Source organism: Ovis aries, chromosome 13, assembly GCF_016772045.2.
Source record: "Ovis aries strain OAR_USU_Benz2616 breed Rambouillet chromosome 13, ARS-UI_Ramb_v3.0, whole genome shotgun sequence".
NCBI classification, from domain to species: domain Eukaryota; kingdom Metazoa; phylum Chordata; class Mammalia; order Artiodactyla; family Bovidae; genus Ovis; species Ovis aries.
The window spans coordinates 77,291,269-77,303,589 of NC_056066.1; the positions used below are offsets into that span (position 1 = coordinate 77,291,269).

Sequence of the window (12,321 nt, forward strand, 5' to 3'; positions counted from 1 at the left end):
TCAAAACAGTAACAAACACAATATTCCTGTCAACCTCCAGTCTAAGAGAGATCTCTTTTTAGATGAGAAGGAAAAACATGAATATCCATGCTGTGAATTCATTCTTACTTACGAAATTGGTTTGTAAATACAGCAGATTGTGGGAAGTGGCCGGCCATCTTTAAAAAATAATTCACAACAGTTTTGAAATAAAATATCCTTTGCTTAATTCTTAACCTAAGGTGATAGCAGCATATTTACACAACTACTGTAAAGAAACTTTGGAGGTTTCATAATGAATTATTAACTGTACTTTAACTTTTGACACAAAGCTTTTCTCCATTAAAAGTGGTTTAACAGGTAGGACTCCATCAAAACAAGATTAGGGATATATGTATTTATGATTGCTTTTCAATTACAGTCATTAATAGCTCAAGAACTGTTGCTATTGTACACAAAGAAGCAGGGCAGCATTTCTGATAGGTCTTTGAGGGTGGTTAAGTTTTTTTTCCCCCCTGATATTCAGTAATCATGTATAAACAGAGATAAAGAAGCCCAACAAACAAAATGAGAACTATGATTCCACTAAAAGTAAACCTTGTGACAGATTAACAGTCTGGGGCAATCTGGTAAAATTGTATGATATTCAGGATTTATTTCAAAATAACCTAGTTTGGGGGAGGGGGTACTACATGAAACAAGACTGACCTTGGCTATGAGTTAATAATTATCAAATGTGAATGATCAATTCAGGGGCTCCTCTATACTATTCGACTTTTGTATGTTTTCCATAATAAAATGTTTTTTTAATTAGATTATCAACTGCAGGGTTAAAGTCATTTCCCTAACACTACAATTTTGAATATGGCAGAAAGCATGCTTTGTATTGCCTGTATAGCTGTTTCTAGAGAGTCATCCGAAGACTTTAAATGATTTCTTGGATGTAAGACTATCAGAAAATTCTAGGAAAACGTCAAAATCCGGGAGGCCACTTTGCATCCAGTGTGTTACTGAGAGATGGGTGTAAATCAAAAGAGTTTAAGTTCAGAAGGAAACGTACTACCTAAAACAACCCTATGATATAGGAGGGTCCAGTCAGCAGAGCAAACACACCTTCCTCACTCTTCCGTAAGATAGAACTCCCATAAACTGAGTTTCCTTAATAAAGGGGACAACTGTACAACTGAAAACAGAATTAAAAGAAACTCAGTATCTTCAAATCAAGCTGCTGTTTTAAAAATCCCACTTGCTGGAAGGGAGGCTAAGGAGGGAAGGGATATATACACACACACAGCTGATTCACAAAGTTGTACGGCAGAAACTAACACAACCGCTGGAAAGCAATTATGCTCCAACTAAACAATCACCACCAACAAAAGAAATAAAAATTAAAAACTAAAAATCGCACCCGTGACCAGGATGACTGAAGCTCCCTCCACCACCCCACTGTATTTTCAGTTTTGACTTCAACAAGCTGCAGTGCAATCTACCTTTGGTAAGCACACTGATTTCCTGAAAAGTCCAAAATCAACCAAAAATCTGGTCTCTTTTTCCACCACCCTCTAAACGATGAAAGCGACAAGCCGAAGAGCAAGAGTGACCTTAAAAACGTCCCCACAGCCAGAGAACAGAGGAAGAACAGAGGGAAGCACACATCTTCGCCCGAACAGAAGAAAACGTCCACAGAAGCAACACTGCAACACGGAGGTGGGGCAAGGGCTTAAAAGCAAAGCCGGCCCGCGGGGACGGAGGGGACTTAAAAGCAAAGCTGCGGTAAGAAGAAAAAAAAAGTTAGAGATGCAGCGGCAAGAAAAGACAAGACATTTTTCCAGCTCCGGACACGGACACTCTCCCTCCAGAGCCTGACAAACACAGTAAGTGCTCCAGAATGGTTTGCTAAACTCAACGAAACTTTCCCTGAAATGGAATGACAACAAGAAGCCGGATGATGGGCAGAGGGAAAAAAAAAAAAGGACAGGTTGCTCATAGACTTGAGGGAACTGGTGAAAATCCTGCAGTTGACTCAGCGGAGGAGAAGGAAATAACAACACTTGTCTTTCACAGGCTGCCGGCTCACAGACTGTCCCCATGAAACGGACGCCCCTTTCAGAAGTTGACCACCCCAAAACAATGCCCCGGCGCTGGCGGTGGGCACGAAGCTGAAACGTTTCCGCCTCTAAGGAAACCCAAAACGGGTAGGTAGGTCAACTCTGGTCCAATCTCTACGCATTAAGTTAGACCCTAATATCACGCTAATCAACTATGCAGGCGACACGCTGTGGGTCTGGCACCCTGATAAGCGCTTCCCACGCCCCGTTTCACTGAACCCTACCAGCCTTCGGAGGGCAGGGACGGCATTCGTCCCCTTTTTTTAACTAACCAAAACACAAAAGACTTCCAGCGACTTGCCGAAGGGAGGGGGACAGTGCTGGGATCTGCCCCCCACCCCCGGCGTCGGACACCTGGGCCACGCTCGCATCACGCTCCACAGCTGGCTTAGGTGATCTGGGTGCCCCGGACCCCCAGGGACTGGAAGCAGGGGGACCCCCCCCCCCGCACCCTTCCCGCCCCGGCCTCGAGAATAACTTCAGCAACGCCGCGCGAGGAAAAGCAAAGAGGCAAGGCGGCGTGGCACCTGTTTTCTGGGCCCCCAGCGCGGGACGGAGTGGCTGGGGGCGCCCCGGGGTCCAGGCCGCGCGGGGCGCCCCGGGGCCGGGGGGCGCGGAAGAGCCCGCCTCCTCCGGGAAGGCCCCGCGGGCGGGAGAGAGAGGCCCGGGCGGGGGGAGGCGGGAGAACAAGGCCGAGAGCGCGCGGGCCCGCCGCGGCCTAAGCCCCAGGCGCGCGGCCCACCGGCCCCCGCGGCCCCGTCAGGCCCGGCCGTCTCACCTGGCTGCTGCCCCGGGCTCGTCCCCCGGCCGGCGGTCCTGGGCGGCGGCGAGGAGGGGAAGGAGGAAGGGCAGAGGAAGGGACGTCGGGTTGGGAGAGGCGGAGTGGCCGCGAAGGAGGCGGGCGCCGCCGGGCCGGGGGGTCTGAGGGAGGCGGGGAGCCGAGCCAGACGCGGCCGCCGCCGGCGCAAACGCTGAAGAGCCGCCCCGGCGCCCGCAGCCCCGCAGGAAGTGACGGGGGAGGGGCCTGCGCCCGCCCTCCCGGCCCCCGCCCGTCTCCGTGCCCAGCCCCACCCCCACCCGCGGCCCAGACTACAGGTCCCGGCGGGCGCTGCGGCGGCCGCCGTCACGTGAGGCACGACGGGAGCCGGGCTGTCTGGAGCCGGGCCGGCCCCGCCTGTGCCTCCTCGGCCGGCCCTAGGCTCCCGGGGCCTTGCTGGGAGTTGTAGTCCTCTGGAGATCGGGGGGAGGCGTGGGTTGTCCGCTGGAGCGGAGCGAAGGCTGGGCCTTCCTTCTTTCCTCCTTCCGCTTCGTTCTTCCCTTTTCCCTTTTCCGTCTTCGTCTCCTCCGACCTGCGTTACTCCTTTCTCGCCTCTCAATTCCTCGTTTCGTGAATGTTTATGAGACGCCGGCTACGTGCAGAGCACTGCTCCGAGGGCTGAGAATATAGTGGTGATCAGACAAAAACCCCTTCCCTCATGGGACTTACGTTCTAGGGAGAGTAAAACACAATAAAAGCCCCAACTTTTATAGTGAGTTAAAAGGCAAGAAGGGCCGGGTTTTTAGTTCTTTCGCCGAGTTTTAGATGAACTAAGTAGTGTTTTGCCGCCCACATATAAGAGGCTGAAGTTTGCGCATGGGGAACGTTGAATCAGACGCAGTCAAGAACCGCACACGCACACGTTGTTGGAGGTTGAGGGAACAGTAAAGGAAGGGACTGCTGATGTCCAGGCACGTTCTCTCTTGCTTATTCTAGGACTGCGTCCTTACTATTTAAAAATAGTTTCTCAAAAAATAAAAATAGTTTCTCTATCTCTCTCAGTATCTCTCAATCCAACTATTGCTCAATCTCTCTTGCCAAGGCAATATAGTTGAATTTGCTGAGTTCATGATATCAAGTGGCTGATGGGGCTGCTCCAAACAGTGCTTTGGGACCTTGCCCCAGGCATAGAGGACTCCCTTTTCCGGATGGGGCAAGCCTCCTGACTTTGCTCCTTATAAAATACAAGGAAGGACCTACGTATGGAATTCCATGTATAGCACATGGAATTCTACTCAATGTTACTTGCCAGCCTGGATGAGGACAGGGTTTGGGGGCAAATGGATACATGTATATATATAGCTGAGTCCCTTCGCTGTTCGCCTGAAACTACCACAAAATTGTTAAATCAGCTATGCCTCAATACAAAATAAAAAGTTTAAAGTTAGGGGAAAAAAAGAAAATGATTCAAAAACAATTGCAATAAGAGCTTGTTGATGAGAAAGTAATATTGAGTTAAAAGTTTTATTGTTTTTCCCCATTTATCTAAAAAAGTGACATCTCTCGTTATTTTCCTTACTTATAAACTGTATATAAAATAATAAATTAGCTAAATAAGAAGGCACTTTTATGCAGTCTTAAAAAAAAAAAAAAACATACAAGGAACCTGAATTTTAGGATACCAAAAACAGTCAAAGGAACTTCACTGTCTGTTTAGTACCCATGTAAGACAGTACTAAGCAGCACTGAGATATTGTCCAGCCCTCTGCTAAAGGTTAATTTTTTTTTTTTTCTTGCTAACTTTCAAGCAATCTGGATCTTATAGGTCACTTGGGTAAAGGAGCACAGAAAGGTTTCCTAAACCCAGTGCTGAGGTCTCTGCACAGACAATCTCTGCAAAGGTTTAAACGTAGAAGGTAGCGTTTTGACCCATTTTACTGTCACCCCTGGTGACCCAGGTGATGGGCCCATGACTTCCAGTCTCAGCTTTCTTCCCTCCTTCTATATATTGAGGGGGAAATTTCTCTTCCCCATCCCCCAGCCCCAACGCAATCCTTGGATGTTATCCTATGCCTTGGGCCTCAATACAGCTGGGCCTCAGTTTTCCTCTTAGTTAAATAGGAACAAGTTCCTGTTTGACCTAGGGGTCATGAGAATTAGTTGTTTGAAGACACCCTTTCTCAGCTTCCCCATCTAAAGACTCATAGGACTCTCCTTAGTGTTGTAAAGAATTAAGTATGCTGCTCTGATCAGCGAAGGTGACTAACTGCTCTTTGTTTCTTTTTGGCTGTGCTGTGTGACTTCGAGATCTTAGTTCCCTAGCCAGGGATTGAACCTGGGGCACTGCAGTGAAAGCAGAGTTATAACCACTGGACGGCCAGGCATTCCATTCTCCTTGATTCCTTGAAAAGATATCAAGCCGTATCTTTTCATGGCTTGATGGCTCATTTCTCTCTTTTCTAACCGATACGTGAAATAATAGATATGATCTTTAGATAAAAATCAACCTCTCACAGGACCTTCACGAGCTCTGCGAGTTCCCATTCCTTATTACAAATACACATAATGTAAATTCTGGGAAGGAATACACAGGATTTAGTGTAACTTAATGGTCACAATTCCTCACTTCCATCTTCTTCCTAAAGAAAAATAAGTAATTCCTAAAAATAATTTTATTTTTTTTTTTAGTAATTAGGCAAGAGTCAAGTCTTCTGGCCCTTGGAAGAGAATTTGACTGACAGTCTCTAGGTACAAATAGAGAATAACAAATCCAAGTGACCTACTCCTGAACCCCAGCCAGCCCACGGCTAACCTGTGCCTCAGTTAAATACAGTTCCTTGGTTATACAAAGTGACAGTTCAAAGTTGTTCTAAAAAAATAAGGAGTATTAAATCTTCAGGTGATTGTTGTTTTTCTTTTCTCTCCTTTTCTTTCTTCTGGGTTTTTAGTTTTAATTTGTTGCTGTCATTGTGAAGTCGATCAGTTCTGTCTGACTCTTTGCAACCCCGTGGACTGTAGCCTACCAGGCTCCTCCATCTGTGGAATATTCCAGGCAAGAGTACTGGAGTGGGTTGCCATTTCCTTCTCCTGGGAATCTTCCCAACCCAGGGATCAAACTCAGGTCTCCCACATTGCAGGCAGACGCTTTACCATCTGAGCCACCAGGGAAGCTGTCATTGTAACATTCACATAATAATCTGGGTTTGGGTCATTTCTTTAAAAATGAGGCAGATTTGGGACTTCCCTAGTGGTCCAGTAGGCTAAAATTCCACACACTCTATACAGGGGCCCAAGTTCCATCCCTGGTGGAGGAACTAGATCCTACATGCTGCAACTAAAGATTCCAAGTGTCACAACCAAGACCCAGTGCAGCCAAATAAATAAATAATACATTTTTTAAAAAGGAGGCAGCTTTGGCTGCACAGAGCCTGCTGAGTGGCAACTGTGTCCTGGAGATGAGTACTTTCATTTCACCACAACCCCTCCCCTCCCCACATCTCTCCTTTCTCTTACTCCCCTGTTCCTGTTGATGTTTGAGTTTACAATGCATGGCCGACATTATAACTGCATGGACTGAATGCTGGTCTATGGAGCTGAAGACTTGTCAGAAAGACAAGTGAAAGAATCTCTAAGTACAACTGTGACAAGTACGACAGGTGCCGATGTTATGAGGGCATTATGAAATCCCAGTTTCAAGGTTTGGGGAGTGGAGCCTCCAGAAGCGTTGTAGCTTTACCAAGATCCAAGGAGACACGTAGGCGGTAACTAGGCAAAAGCAGTGCAAGTGTTTCAAGTAGGAGGGAAAGCATGTGCAAAGCCCTGTGTTGGGACACGTGGCCCAGGCCCCGTTACTACGCTGCCAGACAAACCGATCCCAAATTTAGTAGCTTGAAAGAACAGCAATCATTTTATTATCTCTAGTAGATCTGTGGGTCTGGAATTTGGAAGGAGCTTGACAAGGATCTTCTAATTTGGGATCTCTAGTATGGAATGGACCACTGGGGGATACCGTGCTTGGGTGCCGGCTGGGCCTCTGGAAAGCCCATCCGTGTGATCTCTCAATGGGCTACTTTGAGCTCCTCAGAGCATGGCAGCCTCAGGGCGATCAGACTGTTTACTTGGCAGCTAAAGGCTTAAAGAGAGAGAATCCCACAGAGCAAGGCAGAGCTCTGAACAACAAGGCAGACCTACACTCTTAATCTGGCTGAGCCTTGGACAGCACGCAGCGCCACATCCACTATAGTTCACTTGTTGTTGTTCAGTTGCTCAGTCCTGTCTGACTCTTTACAACCCCATGGACTGCAGCAAGCCAGGCTTCCCTGTCTTTTACCATCTCCCAGAGCTTGTTCAGATTCATGGCTACTGAGTCAGTGATGCCATCCAACCATCTCATCTTCTGTTGTTGCCTTCTCCTCCTGCCTTCAATCTTTCCCAGCATCAGAGTCTTTTCCAATCAGTTGGCTCTTCACATCAGGTGGCCAAAATATAGGGGCTTCGGCTTCAGCATCAGTCTTTCCAATGAATATTCAGGGTTGGTTTTCTTAAGGATTGACTGCTTTGATCTCCTTACTGTCCAAGGAACTCTCAAGAGTTCTCCAGCACCACAGTTCAAAAGCATCAATTCCTCAGCACTCATTCAGTTCAGTTCAGTCGCTTAGCTGTGTCCAGCTGTTTGTGACCCTGTGAACCGCAGCACGCCAGGCCTCCCTGTCCATCACCAACTCCCGGAATTTACCCACACTCATGTCCATTGAGTTGGTGATGCCATCCAGCCATCTCATCCTCTGTTGACCCCTTCTCCTCCTGCCCTCAATCTTTCCCAGCATCAGGGTCTTTTCCAATGAGTCAGCTCTTCACATCAGGTGGCCAAAGTATTGGAGTTTCAGCTTCAACATCAGTCCTTCCAATGATCACCCAGGACTAATCTCCTTTAGGATGGACTGGTTGGATCTCCTTGCAGTCCAAGGGACTCTCAAGAGTCTTCTCCAACATCACAGTTCAAAAGCATCAATTCTTCGGCACTCAGCTTTCTTTATAGTCCAAGTCTCACATTCATACATGACTACTGGAAAAACCATAGCCTTGACTAGATGGATCTTTGTGGACAAAGTAATGTCTCTGTTTTTTAATATGCTATCTAGGTTGGTCATAACTTTCCTTCCAAGGAGTAAGCGGCTTTTAATTTTATGGCTGCAATCACCATCGGGAGTGATTTTGGAGCCCCCAAAAATAAAGTCAGCCACTGTCTCCACTGTTTCCCCATCTATTTGACATGAAGTGATGGGACTGGATGCCATGATCTTAGTTTTCTGAATGTTGAGCTTTAGGCCACTCATTGGCCCACTCACTCGGCACTCATTGGCTACAAGCAAAACACAAGCCAGTCCAGACTGGGTTAGGACAATTAGACTCTACCTCCTGAGGTAGAAGTGGAAATGGAGTTTAAAGGAAAGTCAGGATTGGAGACACAGCAGGTGAGTGAGCAGTATTTGGGAGGTAATTGAAGCCTTCAATGTGGGTGTTAATTGATGTTAACACCTGACAATTATCACTGCTCCAATCTTACAGCCCCTTAGCAGAACTTTGCACCTTTATAATTATTCAATTATTTTCTGAGTTTGTTCTGTTTGGCTAGGACTATGTGATCAGCTTTCATGAGAGCGGGGACTTAGGTCACCATGGTATCCCTGACTGTCAACACAATATCTGATACATACAAATTTCCATCAACTGCTAAAGAACCAGAGCAACACAATATCTGATACATACAAATTTCCATCAACTGCTAAAGAACCAGAGCCTTTCTTTCTCTGCTGGAGTCTCTAAAAAACAAGGAACACCTGTAGGATTGAATGGCGTATGTCAAGGTCACCTATACTACATGTTGCAAGGGGAAACCGGTTGAGAACTACTTGCTAGTCAGAGTGATTATTTATGGTAGACTGATTTCCTAGGGCTATTTCAGACAGCTGAGGGATGCAACAAAAGATATAATGAAAGACCCCATTTCCAAAGCAAGAATTATTTAATTCCTAGGAATAAACATTACAACAAAAATTCACAACCTACGTGAGGAAAAAATTTAATAGACTGACCCAGGAAAAACTTCAACAAATAGAAATATAAGCTATGTTCATGGCTAGCAAGACTCTACATTATTAAGATATCAGATAGTTCAGTTCAGTTCAGTCGCTCAGTCATGTCCGACTCTTTGTGACCCCATAAATTGCAGCATGCCAGGCCTCCTTGTCCATCACCAACTCCCGGAGTTTACTCAAAATCATGTCTGTCGAGTTGCTGATGCCATCCAGCCATCTCATCCTCTGTCGTCCCCTTCTCTTGCTCCCAATCCCTCCCAGCATCAGAGTCTTTTCCAATGAGTCAACTCTTCGCATGAGGTGGCCAAAGTATTGGAGTTTCAGCTTTAGCATCAGTCCTTCCAAAGAATACCCAGGACTGATCTCCTTTAAAATGGACTGGTTGCATCTCCTTGCAGTCCAAGGGACTCTCAAGAGTCTTCTCCAGCATCACAGTTCGAAAGCATCAATTCTTCAGCACTCAGCTTTCTTCACAGTCCAACTCTCACATCCATACATGACCACTGGAAAAACCATAGCCTTGACTAGATGGACCTTTGTTGGCAAAGTAATGTCTCTGCTTTTCAATATGCTATCTAGGTTGGTCATAACTTTTCTTCCAAGGAGTAAATGTCTTTTAATTTCATGGCTGCAGTCACCATCTGCAAAATAAAGTCTGACACTGTTTCCACTGTTTCCCCATCTATTTGCCATGAAGTGATGGGACCAGATGCCATGATCTTCGTTTTCTGAATGTTGAGCTTTAGGCCAACTTTTTCACTCTCCTCTTTCACTTTCATCAAGAGGCTCTTTAGTTCCTCTTCACTTTCTCCCTTAAGGGTGGTTGCTGCTGCTGCTGCTAAGTTGCTTCAGTTGTGTCCGACTCTGTGCGACCCCATAGACAGCAGCCCATGAGGCTCCCCCGTTCCTGAGATTCTCCAGGCAAGAACGCTGGAGTGGGTTAATGAGATATAATATAGACATTTAATGAGAGCCCCAAAATAACACAAACAGGATTTTGTTTTAGAACTAGATGAACCACATCTAAAATTCCTATGGAAAAATCAACAAGAAAACATTTCTGAAAATGCCTGACCACGTAGTGAATGTATCATAAAGCCTTTATTATTATAATTAAGACTATTAGGTACTAGTACCTAATAAGTTCCATGAATCAGTGGAAGAGAAAGGAAATTCCCAGATAGACCCAAACCCATGTTGGTGTTTAATATTCAATAAAGGTGGTATTTCAAACTGGTTAAGATGGATTTCATTCAATAAGTGGTTTGAGAAAACTGCTATGTAGTGTCTTCAAGAAAAAAATAAAGAGTTAAATCCATACTTCAGGGACTTCCCTGGTGGTCAGGTGGCTAAGGGCAGGTCACACTGTGAGGAGACAGAACCCAGACCCCTACTTGGGGAACCTGACCTGTGTTATCTGAGGAGGCTTTACAAATAGCTGAGAAAAGAAGAGAAACTAAAGGCAAAGGAGAAAGGGAAAGATATACCCAACTGAACGCAGAGTTCCAGAGAACAGCAAGGAGAGAAAAGAAAGCCTTCTTATGTGAACAATGCAAAGAAATAGAGGAAAACAATAGAATGTGAAAGACCAGCAATCTCTTCAAGAAAACTGGAGATATAAAGGGAACATCTCATGCAAGGTTGGGCAGGGTAAAGGACAGGAATGATAAAGACCTAACAGAAGCAGAAGCAATTAAAAAGAGGTGGCAAAAATACACAGAACTATACAAAAAAGGTCTTAATGACCCAGATAACCACAATGGTGTGGTCATTCACCTAGAACCAGACATCTTGGATTGTGAAGTCAAATAGGCCTTAGGAAGCATTAGTATGAACAAAGTTAGTGGAGGTGATGGAATTCCAGCTGAGCTATTTCAAATCCTAAAAGATGATGTTGTTAAAGTGCTGCAGTCAATATGTCAGCAACTTTGGAAAACTCAGCAGCGGCCACAGGACTGGAAAAGGTCAGTTTTCATTCCAATCCCAAAGATGGGTAATGCCAAAGAATGTTCAAATTACCATACAATTGTGCTTATTTCACATACTAATAAGGTTATGCTCAAAATCCTTCAAGTTAGGCTTCAGCAGTACGTGAACTGAGAACTTTCAGATAGATGTACAAGCTGGGTTTAGAAAGGCAGAGGAACCAGAGATAAAATGACCAACATTCGCTGGACCATGCAGAAAGTAAGGGAATTCCAGAAAAAAACATCTGCTTCATTAACTATCCTAAAGCCTTTGACTGTGAGGATCACAACAAACTGAAAAATTCTTAAAGAGACGGGAATACCAGACAACCTTACCTGTCTCCTATAAGCAAGTCAAGAAGCAACCATTAGAACCGGACATGGAACAAGGGACTGGTTCAAAATTGGAAAAGGAGTATGTCAAGGCTGTATATTATCACCCTCCTTATTTAATTTATATGCAGAGTACATCATGAGAAATGCCAGGCTGGATGAATCACAAGCTGGAATCAAGATTTCCAGGAGAAATATCAACAACCTCAGATATGCAGATGATACAACTCTAATGGCAGAAAGAGAAGAGGAACTAAAGAACCTCTTGATGAAAGTGAAAGAGGAGAGTAAAAAAGCTGGCTTGAAATTGAACATTAAAAAATGAAGACCATGGCATCCAGTCCCATCACTTCATGGCAAATAGAAGGGGAAAAGTGGAAGCAGTGACAGATTTTATTTTCTTCAAAATCACTGTAGATGGTGACTGCAAACATTAAATCAGAAGACACCTGTTCCTTAGAAGGAAAGTTATGACAGACCTAGACAGCATACTAAAAAGCAGAGACACCACTTTGCCAGCCAAGGTCCATATAGTCAAAGCTACGTTTTTCCAGTAGTCACGTATGAATGTGACAGTTGAACCACAAAGAAGCCCGATGGGAGGGAGGTTCAAGAGGGAGACATATGTATACTATGGCTGATTCATGTTGATGTATGGCAGAAACCAACACAGTATTGTAAAGTAATTATCCTCCAATTAAAAAGTAAAAAAAAAATTTTTTTTTTTAAAGAGGGCTGAATGCTGAAGAATTGATTCTTTCAAATTATAACACTGGAGAAGACTCTCTTGAGAGTCCCTTGGACTGCACGGAGATCAAACTAGTCAATCCTAAAAGAAATCAACCCTGAATACTCATTGGGAGGACAGATCTTGAAGCTAAAGCTCCAATACTTTGGCCACTTGATGCGACGAGCCGACTCATTGGAAAAGACTCTGATGCTGGGAAAGATTGAAGGCAGGAGGAAGTGGAGGCGGCAGAGGATGAGATGGTTAGATAGCAATACTGACTCAATGGACATGAATTTGAGCAAACTCCTGGAGATGGTGGAAGATAGGGAAGCCTGGCACACTGCAGTCT

At 45.2% G+C, this 12,321-nt stretch overlaps 1 protein-coding gene across 12 annotated transcripts in view; it reads right to left on the reverse strand.

The window, feature by feature from the left end:
- STAU1 (staufen double-stranded RNA binding protein 1) overlaps nt 1–3,097 on the reverse strand; it is a 62,021-nt gene extending 58,924 nt beyond the window's left edge. For 10 of the 12 annotated variants that reach the window (XR_006055739.2, XM_027977306.3, XM_027977304.3 and 7 more), the window contains exon 1: nt 2,866–2,980. The gene's annotated coding sequence lies outside the window, so the exon portion shown is untranslated. Of the gene's footprint in view, nt 1–2,865 lie in introns of all 12 variants that reach the window. The other 2 variants (XM_042230257.1, XM_027977305.3) reach the window with 2 other exon arrangements.
- Between the last annotated feature and the right edge of the window lie 9,224 nt (nt 3,098–12,321).